The sequence below is a fragment of the Oratosquilla oratoria genome, chromosome 16 (genome assembly GCF_046742065.1).
Source record: "Oratosquilla oratoria isolate Oo_2021 chromosome 16, ASM4674206v1, whole genome shotgun sequence".
Classification (NCBI taxonomy): Eukaryota; Metazoa; Arthropoda; class Malacostraca; order Stomatopoda; family Squillidae; genus Oratosquilla; species Oratosquilla oratoria.
In genome coordinates this window covers 16,021,404-16,034,470 of record NC_134792.1, presented here as the reverse complement: position 1 = coordinate 16,034,470, position 13,067 = coordinate 16,021,404, and the positions used below count along the sequence as shown (strand labels likewise).

The window sequence follows — 13,067 nt, the reverse complement described above, 5'->3', positions numbered from 1 at the left end:
CTGCTCCAAATGACATGCAACTTGGCATGTGAAGGTTAAATGGGTCAACAAATCACCTGAGCATGTCAAAACAATGTAGGACCTTCCTTTCATACTATTCTTACTAACACCTATCATGATGTCATGGCAACTATTGTCAATTTAGAGATAATCATCCATAAAATAAATCCAAACCCCTGGCCCAAATGACATGCAACTTGGCATGTGAAGGTTTTATGGGTCAACAAATACACCTGAGCATGTCAAAAACAATATAGGACTTCTGCATCATACCACCCGTCTGGGGTATTGGCTGCTTGTTATTGTGGCAAAGTAGCATGCAGTTGATACTTTAGGGTCTATATGGGGCACCCCTATGGACCAGAGCCACACATCATTTTGTCTATGATAGAGGAAAACTCTGTTCATAGAGAAATGATGACACTTTTATACTACGACTGTCCCTCCGTTATGCTGTCTCCCAACCCCTTGTTGCTGTCCTGTACCATTTCTCTGAGTATTCTTTTTCTGCTCTGGGGGAATTCCCTGTGGTGGGGGAAAAGAATACTGCCACCAAGTATTCCCACTTGGATTGTAAGAGGCGAGAAGAAAGGGACGGGGATTGGGACTAGGCATCCTTCTCCTTGTAGCCCCACAGGGGACATTCCTAAACAAAAAAGAGAAGGCATACGAGGGTCTGGGAGTTTTTGGACCAGCACCCTAAGGTTTGGGTCTTTTAATGTGCGTGGATGTGGTACAGATGAGAGTAAAAGGGAAGAGATAGGTAGTATGTTTGTGAGAAGAGAGATGGATGTGTTGGCTTTGAGTGAAACTAAGTTGAAAGGAAAGGGTGAGTGTAAGTTTGGGAGTGTAAGTGGGAGGTTATCAGGAGTGAAGAGAGGGCGATGGAGGGAAGGGGTGGCTATTCTAGTAAGTGAAGAGATAGGTAAACGGGTAGTGGAGTGGAAGGAGGTTTCCTCAAGGATAATGTGGATGAAGGTGAAACTGGGAAAGGAGATGTGGGTCTTTGTAAGTGCATATAGGCCTGGCAGTGAGAAGAGTGTAGAAGAAAGGGAGGCCTTTTGGATAGATTTAAATCAGTGCATAGAGGATTTAGGAAGAAATGTCAATGTAATAGTACTGGGAGACCTTAATGCTAGGGTAGGAAATGGTCCAATTGATGGAGTGGTTGGGAAATGTGGAGTTCCAGGAAAGAATCGTAGTGGAGAGTTGATGGTGGAAATGTGTATAGAAAGAGAGTTGATGATAGCAAATACAGTGTTTCGGAAGAAAGTCAAGCATAAGTACAGATGGGAGAGGGTGGTGGAGGGAAGGGTGGTAGATACAGCACTAATGGATTATGTAGTGGTAAATAGGATTATGATAGGAAGAGTTAAGGATGTACATGTGCTAAGGGGAGAGGGTGGAGGAATATCAGATCATTTTTTGGTAGAAGGTAAGTTGAGAGTGGAGGATAGATGGAGAAAGAGGAAAGGGACAAAAGGTAGGGAGGTTCTTAGAGTGAACTCTTTGAATGAAAAGGGAAAGGAGGAGTACGAAAAGAAGCTGAAGGAGGAGTGGGAGTAAAGGATAGAGTGGAGCTGGGTGTGGAGGAGAAATGGGGATGGTTCAAGGAGGGAGTCACAAAGTGTGCAAGGATGGTGTGTGGAACAAGAAGGACAGGGGGAAATAGAAGAAAGGGTAGTGAATGGTGGGATGAGGAAACAAAGAAGGTTGTAGACGAGAAGAAGCGAGCTTTCACAGATTGGTTACAAAATAGGACGAGGGAGTCATATGAGAGGTACAAAGAAAAGAAAAGTAAAGCAAAAGGTAAAGGAGGCAAAGAGGAGAGCAGATGTGAAATGGAGTAAGAGTATGACAAATTTTTGAAAGTAATAAAAAGATGTTTTGGAAAGAAATTAAGAGAGGAAGAGGAGGCGAATCAAGTAGAGAAGAAAAGGTAAAAGGTGCAGATGGAGAGATGATAATGGAAGAGAAGGCAGTAAGGGGAAGATGGGCAGAATATTTTAGGGAGTTGGTAAATGTGAAGGAGGATAGGGAGGGAAAGATAGCTGCAGTGGGAAATGCGAAGAAAATGAGAGTGATGAGTGAGGAGAATGGAGGAGAAATAAGGAAGGATGAGGTGAAGGCAGTTGTTAACCCCTTCCATACGGTGCCGCATACGTAGGCGTCATGAGGAGCAAGTGGATACGCGAGGCTGCCATATAGGCGTCTTGATTATATTTATTGTAGTTGCCCCTCCGTAATGACATACTCTCTAAACTGTCTGTAATCACATTTTCTATGGTTATCAAAAATCACAGGTGAAAGAGAGAACGATCGATATAAGCGGTGACTATATTTTATGATGCGAGTCTTATTACGACACGTCGTACGGCTGGCATCGGCTGCTGCCCGCGAGATTTAAGGCCCGTACTGAAGAGGTTAAGATGATGAAAGCAGGTAAGGCACCTGGTCTGGATGGATGCCATGCAGAATGTCTGAAAAAGGGAGGTACAGTGATGGTGGACTGGCTGGTGAGGTTATTTAATGTTTACTGGAGAGAGGGTAGAGTGCCAGAGGACTGGAGGAGTGCCTGTATAGTTCCACTTTACTAGGGAAAAGGGGACAAGTGTGAATGTAGTAGTTTCAGAGGGATTAGCTTGTTAAGTGTAGTTGGGAAGGCTTATGGGAGGATCTTGATTGAGAGGATTAGGAGAGGAACAGAAGGAGTAATTGGTGAGGAACAGTGTGGATTTAGGACAGGTAGAGGTTGTGTAGATCAGATTTTTGGGCTTTTATGGATCTGGAAAAGGCTAATATAGGGTAGACAGAAAGGCACTGTGGGAGGTTATGCAGATATACAGGATAGGAGGAAAGCTTCTGGGAGCTGTCAAGAGTTTTTATGAGAGTAGTAGAGCTTGTGTCAGGATTAGAAATGGAAAGAGTGAGTGGTTCGAGGTAAAGGTGGGACTTCGTCAAGGATGCGTTATGTCGCCCTGCCTGTTCAACTTATACATGGATGGGGTGGTGCGAGAGGTAAATGCAAGGGTAGTGGGTCAGGGATTGGAGATGGTTAAAGAAAATGGAGAAAAGTGGGAGGTGAGCCAGCTGTTGTTTGCGGAAGGATTGAGGAAGCTGGTGGCAGAGTTTGGGAGAGTATGTGATAGAAGAAAGCTAAAGATAAATGTGGGTAAAAGTGAGGTGATGAGATGTACAAGGGGTGAAAGTGGCAGTAGACTGGAAGTGAGCATTAAAGGAGAGCGACTGGAGGAAGTGGATAGTTTTAGATACTTGGGTGCAAATGTGGCAGGAAAAGGTGGAGTGAAGGTGGAGATAGAATGTAGATTGTGAGAAGCGAGTAAATGCCTTGGTGGATTAAAGAGTGTAATGAGGAATAGACATCAGGGAATGGATGCTAAGAGGAGACTGTATGAAGGAGTGATTGTGCCAATAGCACTGTATGGGGCAGAAACATGGAACATAAGAGAGGAAAAGAGAAGGAGTTTGAATGTGTTTTAGATGAGGTGTGTGAGAAGTATGATGGGGGTTACTAGGCTAGATAGAGTGAGAAATGAGGAGGTGAGGAGGAGAACAGGGGTGGAAAAGAAGTTGGGAGATAGGGTTGATGAAAGAATATTAGGATGGTTTGGACACATGGAAAGAATGAGTGAAGAAAGACTAGTAAAAGAGGCATGGAGGGTAGATGTGGAGGGAGTGAACATGAGGGGACGACCTAGGATGAGGTGGATGGATGGGGTGAAGGGGGCTTTGGGGAAGAGGGGAATGTCTGTTGAGGAAGGATGGGAGAGGACAGAAGACAGGGGTGGATGGAGAATGGTTGCATATGATTGATGTTGTGATGCATGAGATGGAATGGGTGGGGGGATGGGGGGGGGGGTGAGGTAGTATGTGTGAGCAAATTTTGACGCAGCCCGAATGGATTTCTCTCCGTCTTCTCCTTTTATGCATTGGGGGACGGAGAGAGGGGGTCGCCGATTTAATGAAGTGGCCTTGCTGTGGATGTGCTGTGTCTTGCGACACTACTTCTGACTCAGGGCAGTGGACAAGGTGCAGGGATGACCCGTCATCCAGGAGGTGCTAAGATAAGAGGGAGGGTGGAGGGGTGTGGAGTGTATTCAGGGATGGAATGGGTGGGAATGATTTTATGCCTTTTCTTTTTTGGCTACCTCCCTTGTAAGGGGAAAAAGCCTTGATATATGTATGTATGTATTTTCTAAATGATGTTTGATAGCATCCCTGATGATAGTCTCCATCATTTTTCCTACAATTGAAGTCAAGCTTATAGGCCTGTAGTTATTTGGTTCCTTTTTGTCACTTTTTTTTGTTAATATGGGAGTAATGTTAGCTAGCTTCCATTCTCTTGGGACATCTCCGGATATGATGGATTTCTTGAAAATAATTTTTAATAGAACAATCTCATTTTTCATTTCCTTTAAGATCCTTGAATGCCAACCATCAGGCCCTGGCATTTTATTTATTTTGAGTTTCTCTATACACCTTTTAATTTCTTTTGTTATATCTATCGTAGTAAGTTTATCCTAGACTTTTCACAGGTTTCAGTTTGGAGTTCACTTTGAGGTGTTTCGTTTACAAATACCGAGCTAAAATAGTTATTTAAAATATCACACATTCCTTCATTTGAATATTCAAGTTGACCATCAGCAGATAACAGTGGGCCAATGTGATTCCTAATAACCATTTTATTTCTAATGTAACTATAGAATTCTTTGGGATTTATCAGCTATATTCATTACATATTGTCATTTTCATTTTTTATTGCCTTTTTTAAATCTCCCTGCATTATTACATAACTTTGATAGTCATTAAGTGAACCCAAGCAATGGTATTTTTTATAAGCCTATCTCTTTTCAGCAATTCTTTTTTCATTTTCTTTGTTGAGCCATTTTGGCCAAGTCTGATTTGGGAGGCATCTGTCCTTAACAGGATGTAAGTATGAATCATCTTAGTAAGCGTATTTTGAAATATTTCCCACATCTGATCTACAGGTCTTTGGCTTAATTTTGTGGGTCTCACTAATTGCCGAACAAACTGAACAAAACCGATAAAAGCCGAACATACCAACAAAACCCAAACAAGGACAGTTTTTGCTCAAATGCACACTATATATATATGGTTGCATTATTTGAACTATTTTCTTTAAAATGTGTGATTTCCATGTAATATGATCACAGAGAAGTTACGGTTTTATCCTCTGCAAAATTACCGAACACAGCTACGGTTCGACCCAGCCTGCCGTCTATGATCACTGGTGGTATGGATCAAACTACACTCTTTTAAGTTTCTTACTATTGTGATATTAGTGTAATAGACTGCACATAGTTGAATTATTTAAACTATTTTCTTTAAAATGTGTTACGTCACACTGCAGAGGCTAAAACATAACTTCTCTTTGGTCAAATTACATGAAAATCACACATTTTAAAGAAAATAGTTGAAATAATTCAACTATATGCAGTCTATTACACTAATAACACAATAGTAAGAAACTTAAAAGAGTGTAGTTTGATCCATACCACCAGTGATCATAGACGGCGGGCTGGACGTGTCGTAGCTGTGTTCGGTAATTTTGCAGAGGATAAAAACGTAACTTCTCTGTGATCATATTACATGGAAATCACACATTTTAAAGAAAATAGTTCAAATAATGCAACCATATATATATATATATATATAGAAGTGTGCATTTGAGCAAAAACTGTCCTTGTTTGGGTTTTGTTGGTATGTTCGGCTTTTATCGGTTTTGTTCAGTTTGTTCGGCAATTAGTGAGACCGAATTTTGCCTCTCAATCCACCACGAAAAACATATAATTACGTTGATGTTACAATTTACAAAGTTAATATCTAATTTTCTAATGCTATATTGTGTTTGTGTACACTTCTACAAAAATACCGAATGCTCTTCCATGGCGACATATTTACTAAGACCTGATTTCAACATGGAAAAAGTTGACCTTCAAAATCTCGAAAACTACCGTAACCGTCTCAACTTCACAAGTGACAATACTGCATCCCACTGGAATATTATATAAAGACTTGTATTTTGCTTCCGGATTGCTCCAGCTGTGACTTGTGTGCACCTACACGCCAGTTTTGATGATAGGCATACATTCTATCATTAACATTTTCTAAATGGTATATTAACTAACAAATCACTACGGAGGGTGTTCAACATGACCAGGTATTACTGTAGTCTGTGCGTCGTCGTGTACACGAGTCAATCCTTTCATTCATGCAAATAATAATGACAGTCACACTATTCTTAAAGTATATTAATGAGCATCCAGCATGAAATTTTATAGAAATGTATCTTCCTAGGTAATTTTTGCAACTTACGAAGATATACTCAATTTACCTTGCCAACGTAGGCTGTTGTTTATGCCCGCCTTTTAATATGGTGTTTACAATCTGAAATCTATAGTGAATTGTAAGATTTTCGAAAACATTAAATAAACTGTCATATCTTATGATGTGACTTACATCACTGATGCAGATGATGAATATTATCTGTATTCGTTCGCATTATAATACATCTTTATAGTATTGAAAATTAAAAGCATAGAAAGGAAAATTGTATGAAGAATGCACACATTCTTTTATCTATTATGCTAAAGTTCAGGTCCCCACCGCCCAAATCAACACATATACAAAACCTGGATTTTGAGCAGACGGTGGTTGACAGTAGGATAAATGAACTTTTGTACTAGGCATTATTAAAAATAAATAAATAAATAAACAAATGAAAGGGTCGTCGACCACAGTCATTGGCGGGAGAGGGGCCAATGAACTGTGTCTGTGGAAGACAGACCCCGCTGCTTCCACCACACAGTTCCAATAGGATGGAGGTCGTATAGAAAAAAAAAGTAGTAGTAGTAGTAGTAGTAGTAGTAGTAGTAGTAGTAGTAGTAGTCTCCTCCTTAGCACCAGCCTATTTGGAACGGCAGCGGGGGGACTGCAGGAAGCCATCGCTGGTTTGACGAAGACACTGGCAACTGAGGACTGTCAGCACCTGGAGGCATACACAGCGTGCAGACTTATCCCGCTAGATAAGAAACCTTGCTGTCGTCCGATTGGTATAGGCGAGATGTTGAGAAGAAGAATAGGAAAAGCCATCATGAAAGTCGCGAAGGACGAGGTGCGAGAAGCGGCTGGCAACCTGCAGGTGTGCGCGGGGCAATAGGCAGGTTCCGAGGCAGCAGTCCACGCCACGAGAAAGATATTCGAGGAACCAGACTGCGAAGCAATCCTATTAGACGATGCATCAAACGCATTCAACAACTTAAATAGAGAGCCTACACAATATCAAAATTAAATGCCCAATATTGGCCAGGTATGTGGAGAACACATACAGAGAACCTGCAAACCTATTTGTTATCAACAGGGTTGAGAAAAAAGAAACGAAAGTGGCAATGTACGTGCTCGGTCTTATGCACCTGCAGCAGAAGATACAATATGATAACACCAGGGTCAAACAGGTAGCATATGCAGATGATCTCACGGGGGCAGGAAAAGTAGCTGACTTAAAGAAGTGGTGGGATCTGTTGTTGGTACGCGGCCCGGACTTGGGTTACATTCCGAATGCAAAGAAGTCTGTCCTCATAGTGAAGCCAGAGTACTTTGACAATGGCAAAGTCCTATTTGAGAACAGTGAAGTGAAGGTAACAAAAGAGGGGGAAAGACATCTCGGTGAAGTGATCGGCTCAGAATCCTTTAAAAAGCAATATGTTGAAAAGAAAGTTAAGGAATGGGTGGCGGAAATTAGGCTTCTAGCCAACTTTGCAAAGACCGAACCGCAGGCGGCATATGCCGCATTCATATATGGGGTTGAACATAAGTGGAACTACATATTAAGGACGGTACCGAACATCACCGACCTACTAAGACCCCTTGAAGAAACCATCAGAAACGAGCTAATACCGGCCATCACCAACGGACGGACAATAAATGAAGAGGAAAGAAAACTCATTGAACTTCCACCTAGAATGGGAGGGCTAGGCATCTCCAACCCGCTAAACCTTGCCGACATTGAACACCAAAACTCCATGAAACTCACGTCCTCCTTGACAAACAACATCGTGTCACAAGATCAACGGAAGGAGACTAACATGGAGGATATCAGAGAAATTAGAAGAAACATTTCAAAGGGAAGAGAAGAGAGGCAGAAGGAGGAACTTCAAGCACTTCTAGCTCGGCTATCAAATTGTATAAACAGAAAGATAACAATGGCGCAGGAAGTTGGGGCGTCCAATTGGCTGACAGCACTACCAATCAGGGCAAAGGGATTCACCTTAAACAAAAGAGAATCCACGGATGCCATTGCCCTGAGGTATGGATGGCCATTGGGAGGGCTGCCTAATAGATGCTCCTGTGGTATATAGTTTACTCCAGACCATGCAATGACATGCAAACAGGGTGGATTCATTTGCAAGCGACATGATGAGATAAGAGATCTCACTGCCCAAATGCTTCAGGAAGTGTGCAAGGATGTGACTATCGAACCAACATTACTCCCACTAGGAGGGGAGAACTTCAGATAGCGCACGTCCAACACATCAGATGAAGCAAGAGTGGATGTCAGCGCAAGAGGTTTCTGGACACGGGGACAATTGGCTTTCTTTGACATGCGAATATATGATCCGATGGCCCCCTGTTACAGCAACCTAACCATTGAGGCATCCCACTCCCGGAACGAACATGAGAAGATAAGGATGTACGAAGAGCGCATACAGAATGTAGACCAGGGCTCATTCACTCCTATAACCTTTACGACTTCAGGTGGGATGGGTCCTAGAGCAAAGGCATTCTACGCTCGGCTGGCTGAGGTGATGGTTGAAAAGAAACAACAACCAAAATGCAGCATTGTTTCTTGGATGAGATGTAGACTGTCATTCTCACTCCTAAGATCAGCCCTCATATGCCTGAGAGGTACCAGGTCCCCACTGCCAAAATCAGCACATATACAAAACCTAGATTTTGAGCAGACGGTGGTTGACAGTAGGATAAATGAACTTTTGTATTAGGCATTATAAAAAAAAAATAGATAAATAAAAGGGTCGTCGACCACAGTCATTGGCGGGAGAGGGGCCAATGAACTGTGTCTGTGGGAGACAGATCCTGCTGCTTCCACCACACAGTTCCACGAGGATGGAGGTCGTTAAAAAAGTAGTAATAGTAGTAGTAGTAGTAGTAGTAGTAGTAGTAGTAGTAGTAGTAGTAGTAGTAGTAGTAGTAGTAGTAGTAGTAGTAGTAGTAGTAGTAGTAGAAGAGGATTATTAGAGGTATGGAGACATTAGGATGTCTAACAGGTATGGTGGCCATGCGATGATATGCAAACAGGGTGGATTCATTTGCATGCGATATGATGAGGTAAAGGATCTCACTGCCCAAATGCTTCGGGAGGTGTGCAAGGATGTGACTATCGAACCAACATTATTCCCACTAGGAGGGGAGAACTTCAAATTCCGCACGTCCAACACATCAGATAAAGGAAGAATGGATGTCAGCGCAAGAGATTTCTTTACACGGGGACAATTGGCTTTCTTTGACATGTGAATATTTGATCCGATGGCCCTTTGTTACAACGACCTAACCCTTAAGGCATCCCACTCCCGGAACGAGTATGAGAAGATCAGGATGTAGCCTACGAAGAGCCTATACAAAATGTGGACCAGGGCTCATTCACTCCTATAACCTTTACAACTTCAGGTGGGATGGGTCCTAGAGCAAAGGCATTCTACGCTCGGCTGGCAGAGGTGATGGCTTAAAAGAAACGACAATGAAAAAACAGCATTGTTTCATGGATGGGATGTAGACTGTCATTCTCACTCCTAAGATCAGCCCTTATATGCCTGAGAGGTACTAGGTCCCCTGTGCCCAAATCAGCACATATACAAAACCTAGATTTTGGGCAGAGGGTGGTTGACAGTAGGATAAATGAACTTCTGTATTAGCCACTATTAAAAAAGATAAATAAAAGGGTTGTCGACCATAGTCATTGGCGAGAGAGGGGCCAATGAACTGTGTCTGTGGGAGAGATCCTGATTACTTCCGCCACACAGTTCCACGAGGATGGAGGTCGTTAAAAAAGTAGTAGTAGTAGTAGTAGTAGTAGTAGTAGTAGTAGTAGTAGTAGTAGTAGTAGTAGTAGTAGTAGTAGTAGTAGTGGTAGTGGTAGCAGCAGCAGCAGCAGCAGCAGCCCATGGTTGAGGAGTGGATGGATGACGCCTACAGCAGGATACTTGCCTTCTCCCCAGGAAAAATCTTCACCCTGCCTAAAATAATGTAATGCAACCAATGTCCTAATAGACGGAATAACCTGTCTACTAAGAGCATATATAAACTCATCTCCCTACGCACCGCAGGTATTCAAAACGCTGGCTATCCTTCCACGCCTTATATGACACAGGACTCACAGAAAATCAAAGCACTCGGAGAATCTCCAGGTATTGCAACGGAGGATGCAACAGAGGAAGAAAGGAGAAGTGGAGTAACTGGTGATGGAAGCAGAGGCTATTCAAGGTAGACTCCACAATGGCACCAACAGAGAGAAAAGACCAGAAGACAGAGCCATGAATTTAGCAGACAAGATAAGGCAGGGAAAGGTTGCAGCTGCCATGACGTCGCTTGCAGGGGAGAATGAAGACCCAGGAGTTCTACCTCTAAACGAGGAAACGCTGAAGATCCTGAAAGAAAAGCATCAAACAGCAGGACCAGCAAACCCGGACAGTAAATTCAATGGTGACTACCTCCCACCCCACGAGGTGGTATTTGAGAGCATCATGAGTAAAAGTATCTGGAACTTTGCTCTACACACCCAGGGAGCGGTGGGACCATCGGGCTTAGGTGCGTCTGGATGGAAATTTCTCCTCAGCACCAGCCTATTTGGGACGGCAACGGGGGGAGTGCAGGAGGCCATCGCTGGTTTGGCAAGGAAAATGGCGACTGAGGACTGTCAGCACCTTGAGTCATATACAGCGTGTAGACTTATCCCGCTGGATAAGGAACCTGGCTGTCGTCCATTTGGTATAAGTGAGGTGTTGAGAATAATAGTAGGGAAAACCATCATGGAAGTCGCGAAGGACGAGGTGCGAGAAGCGGCTGGCAACTTTCAGGTGTGCGCGGGGCAACAGACAGGTTGCGAGGCGGCAATTCACGTCATGAGGAAGATATTTGAGGAACCAGACTGCGAAGCTGTCTTATTAGTCGGTGCATCCAGTACCCTCAACAACAAGTTCCAAGTGGAACTACATCTTAAGGACGGTACTGAACATCACCGACCAACTAAGTCCTCTTGAAGATATTGTCAGAAATGAACTAATTCCGGCCTTCACCAACGGATGGATAATAAACGAAGAGGACAGAAAACTTATTGAACTTCCACCAAGAATGGGAAGGTTAGGCATCTCCAACCCGCTAAACCTTGCCAACATAGAAAACACAGAAACTCCCTGAAACTCGCGTCCTCCCTGACAAACAACATCGTGTCACAAGATCAACAGAAGGAGACTAACGTGGAGGAAATCAGAGAAGTTAAAAGAAACATATCAAAGGGAAGGGAAGAGAGACAGAAGGAGGAGCTTCGCACACTTTTAGATCAGCTATCGAATCGTATAAAAAGAAAGATGGCAATGGAACAGGAAGATGGGGCGTCCAATTAGCTGGCAGCACTACTAATCAGGACAAAGGGATTCAACCTAAACAAAAGAGAATTCACAGATACCACTGCCTTGAGGCATGGATGGCCATTGGAAAGGGTACCTAACAGATGTTCCTGTGGTGTACATTTTAATCCAAACCATGCGATGATATACAAACAGGGTGGATTCATTACAAAGGATTACAAAGGCGGATCATGCCGACAGGAGACCTTTTGATCCATATCTAGGTCGGATGCGAAAAAAATCATATTAATAATAAAATAATAAATAAAAACTATAATAATGTAAATAACAAATAAAATACATAAATAAATGCATAGGTATAGTTAAATAATAAACAAACAGGTAAATAGTAAATAATAATAAATTGACATATAACTAATAATAAATGGAAATCAGGCAGACAAATGATAACAAAACAAAAACAAATAATATAAGATGAATTATAATCATTACAGCATCTTACTTAGGTATGTATCTAAATGATTCTTAAAGCTTCGAACTGAACTACATTGCACTACCTGTGCAGGAAGTTTATTCCATTCATTAACTACACGGTTGTAAAAGACATAACGAGGTAAAAGATCTCACTGCCCAAATGCTTCGGGAGGTATGCAAGGATGTGACCATCGAACCAATATTACTCCCACTAGGAGGGGAGAACTTGAGATGAAGCACGAGTGGATGTCAGCGCAAGAGGTTTCTGGACACGGGGACAATTGGCTTTCTTTAACATGCGAATATTTGATCCGATGGCCCCTTGTTACAATAACCTAACTATTGAATCGTCCCACTCCCGGAACGAGAATGAAAAAAATCAGGATGTACGAAAAGCGTATACAAGTGGACCAGGGCTCATTCACTCCTATAACCTTTACGTCTTCAGGTGGGATGGGTCCTAGATCAAAGGCATTCTACGCTCGGTTGGGAGAGGTGATGGAAGAGATGAAACAACAACCAAAAAGCAGCATTGTATCGTGGATGAGATGTAGACTGTCATTCTCACTCCTAAGATCAGCCCTCATATGCCTGAGAGGTACCAGGTCCCCTGTGCCCAAATCAGCACATGTACAAAACCTCGATTTTGAGCTGACTGTAGTAGATAGTAGAACAAATGAACTTCTGTATTAGGCTTCATTAAAATAGATATAAAAGGGTAGTCGACCACAGTCATTGGCGAGAGAGAGGGCAATGAACTGTGTCTGCGGGAGACAGATCCTGACTGCTTTCACCACACAGTTCCACGAGGATGGAGGTCGTATTTTCATAAAGTAGTAGTAGTAGCAGTAGTAGTAGCAGCAGCAGCAGCAGCAGTAGCAGTAGTAGTAGTAGTAGTAGTAGTAGTAGTAGTAGTAGTAGTAGTAGTAGTAGTACCCGGAACGAGTATGA

At 42.6% G+C, this 13,067-nt stretch overlaps 1 protein-coding gene across 3 annotated transcripts in view; it reads right to left on the bottom strand.

Annotated features, from left to right (window-relative positions):
* The window catches only part of LOC143033848 (DNA mismatch repair protein Msh3-like), a 133,167-nt gene extending 126,715 nt beyond the window's left edge, over window positions 1–6,452 (bottom strand). Inside the window, exon 1 of one of the 3 annotated variants that reach the window (XM_076199400.1) lies at window positions 6,377–6,452. The gene's annotated coding sequence lies outside the window, so the exon portion shown is untranslated. Of the gene's footprint in view, window positions 1–6,170; window positions 6,190–6,357 lie in introns of those variants that run through there. The other 2 variants (XM_076199401.1, XM_076199403.1) reach the window with 2 other exon arrangements.
* Window positions 6,453–13,067: the final 6,615 nt, after the last annotated feature.